The sequence below is a fragment of the Eptesicus fuscus genome, chromosome 1 (genome assembly GCF_027574615.1).
Source record: "Eptesicus fuscus isolate TK198812 chromosome 1, DD_ASM_mEF_20220401, whole genome shotgun sequence".
Lineage (NCBI taxonomy): Eukaryota > Metazoa > Chordata > Mammalia > Chiroptera > Vespertilionidae > Eptesicus > Eptesicus fuscus.
Window position 1 is genome coordinate 5,562,284 of NC_072473.1, and position 3,252 is coordinate 5,565,535.

Below are 3,252 nucleotides of genomic sequence, written 5' to 3' on the forward strand. Positions count from 1 at the left end.
CCGTCTCCACATTAATGACTGTGGAATGTTTGCAGGTGTCTCTTCATGAGAAGAAGGTGTCATCGCCTGAGCCAGTGTCGAGGTAATGGTCACGAGTCTCCCTTTAAAGCCATTGACCAAGGCCATGTGCAATTGTCTCAGTAGCCAAAGGCTTGTACGCCACATGTTTTCCACAGTGTGTCTTTCAGGTCACTGTGAGCTCAACACCAGGAAGTTTGTCCAGTGTAGCTATGCAGGCATCCAGTAGGTATAGGGTTCAGGCATGAAGTGGGCCTAAACCACAGCACAGACCAGCCGATCTTCATGTTCCTAAGGCAGCAATGACAGTGTATTTAACACTTTCAGTTTCCACCTCTTTGTTTTAAGTGTTCACCTAATAATTGTGGGAATTTTCTTTTCTTCTTCAGACATAAGTCGTGTACTGCTGATATCCTCAGAGTGTGATATATGCTGCATACCCTGGCTTTCCCAAAGTAGTTAGTAAGCATAGGATATTTTGGGCATACTCATGAGAGATGATGGTGTCTGCTACGGAAGATTTGGACCTGATTTAATAGGAATATCCATGTTGTGTTGGTGTGTTTCATCGTAATGGAAGTGAAAAGCATTGTTGGCGGGTGTGGTCATAAAACAAGTTGTGATCCTAAACACTGTTGTCACATGTGTTTCTTCAGATTCTTGTGAGATCTCAGTGAGCTAACTATGGTTGTTATGGGATCCTGACTCTAAACCTGGTTTGTTGTCAAGTGGGTCCTACAATTGTGCACATTATCTGATACTCAAGATGAGTGTAAGTGAATAGGATGCTCTTAACAATTGTGTTAATTACCTTGTTTGTAGGGGGAGGTTGGCGGTATCACTGGTACTGAAGTAATGCCTGTCCACAGTAGCAGACATGCCGCCCTCCTCCCCATACAAAAGCCCAGCACAGACCTCATGATGCTCACATGTCTAGGTAAGTGATGCCGTGTGCTAACACTCATTGTGGCCATGATTCTCTTGCAGGGATTCAGGTAAGAAATGATGGATTCCTTGCCAATCTTCTTACGTATGCTTTTACAATTTTCCGTTTTAGAGAACCTTTAGGTTGGCTACTGTGCCTGTTCCAGGATTGCAGGCATGCTGGTACTTACCTTGCCTTGCCAACCCACTCGGTGGATCATAGGCTTTTCCCAGGTAGCCAATACTGCGTGACGTGTTGGTGACAGTGGTGTCCACTCAGGATCACTACACTTATCCAGGTAGAGTTGAAGTGTCTCACAGTGGACGAGGTTGCTGACGGGTATCCTGTTGGGGAAAGGTTTGTAGTTTACAATCATTTCATGACTTTCAGATTCCTGTGCAGTAATCACAATGGCTGTAATATTGTCCGAAACCAAGGACTTGGCTGTTATGCAGATAAGTGGTGATGTGGGCTTCAACCATAGCATGAGCCAACTGGTCTTCAGATCACTAGATGAACGCTAATTTTTTTTGCAACTAAATCAAGGTGACCATCTCTTCTTTCCAGGTATTCAGGTAGGAAATGAGAGTCCTTACCAGTTGTCCCACTCCTCAAAATTCTGTGTTTTCACATGTACCTTGTGTGTTTTTCAGGGTCCTGATAAGACGACATGATGATAAAATTCATGGCTGTTAACGGGGAAAATCCCTCATATGCGAATGAGTGACGAGGTGTCTTCCACTCATTTTAACCATGACTTATTTACTGGTTGTCAGGTAAGGAATTCTGGGGCCAGTATATGTATTAGCAAGCACATTCATCACCATTTGGTATGTAAGACAAAGCTTAGTTGTGAACCATAGTATTTCTAAGTGATTTGTAGATATCAGTGTAACTACCACGGATCTCCCAAGTCACATTAATCACTGGATTTTTCTTTCTCTGAGGGGACCAGCCAGCAGATGAAGGTGTCTGTGGCCATGGCATAGTTGTGAGAGGACTGTGAGATTCCACGTAGAAATGCGGTGTGCAGTGGTGGCCCACATAAAGGCTATTTGGGTTTTTCATTTCTAGAAGTTCTGACAGTGGACACCGATGGCATCCCGTGTTTTCCAGATTGCAGTCTAGATACCATGGTGAACTTCACCATGATCATTGCGCAGACAGTGCTTGAACCCGGTAAGTGTTCAAGGCATCCGACAGACCTTCTGACCTTCAGATAACTAGGAAAGTGTGTGTGGTATGCCTAATACTGTATTATTGTTTTGCAGCTGACCCGTGGAGTCCTCCTTAGTACTCAGGTATGAGATTCTGTGACATTCACTCATGAGAGAATGATGGATGTGAATAATGATGTTTTTTTGGACTCCATATTGAATGTGTTCTTGGCATTTAGGTAGTTGGGAATCAATTTGAACCAAACATTCCTAGTGAGCATGGGCTGTTGCCGTCTCCCTGCTCAGAGATTGCCTTTTATTTCCCCATGGTGATAGATTGATAGGTAGACCTCTAGCTAATTTCTCCCATGGTCTGTCTCCATATTAATGACGGTGGAAAGTTTATAGGTGTCTCTTCATGAGAGGAAGGTGTCATGTCATGGACATCTACATGTGTTCAGGTACCACCCATTTTCCCACAGTGTCTCTTTCAGGTCACGGTGAGCCCATCCCCGGGAAGCCTGTCCACAGTAGGTGTGCAGGCATCCAGTAGGTATGGGAGTCAGGGATGAGGTTGGCCTAAACCACAGCACAGACCAGCCGATCTTCATGTTCCTAAGGCAGCGATGACTGTGTACCTAACACTTCCTGGTTCCACCTCTTTGTTTTAGGTGGTCAGGTTATAACCATGTGTTTTTTTATGTTTCTCTTTCAGACATAAGTCATGTGCAATGCTGAGTGTCCTTGGTGGTGATATCCGGTGAGTACCCTGGCATTCCCAAAGTAGTTAGTAAGCATGGGGTATTTTGAGGCATACTCATGAGAGATGATGGTGTCTGCTGAGGTAGATTTTGACCCGATTTTAATAGAGTTATCAAGGTTGTGTTGTTGTGTTTCATGGTAATGCACATGAAAAGCATTGTTGGCATGCGTGGTCGTAAAACAAGTCGTGATCCTAAATACTATTGTCACATGTGTTTCTTCAGATTCTTGTGAGGAGAACTCGGTGAGCTAACTATGGTGGTTATTGGAACCTGCCAAAATATGTGGTAGTTGGTCAAGTGGGTGCTACGGCTGTGCCGATCATCTGATACTCAAGGTGAATTTAAGTGAAGAGGATGCTCTTAACACTTGTGTTAATTACCTTGTTTG

The 3,252-nt window shown here is 44.1% G+C and overlaps 1 non-coding gene across 1 annotated transcript; it reads left to right on the forward strand.

The window, feature by feature from the left end:
• The first annotated feature begins 838 nt into the window (after positions 1 to 838).
• Positions 839 to 916, forward strand: MIR9186D-1 (microRNA mir-9186d-1). Its single transcript, NR_129165.2, is given in 1 exon segment — positions 839 to 916. It is a non-coding gene; the product is annotated as a microRNA mir-9186d-1 (primary transcript).
• Positions 917 to 3,252: the final 2,336 nt, after the last annotated feature.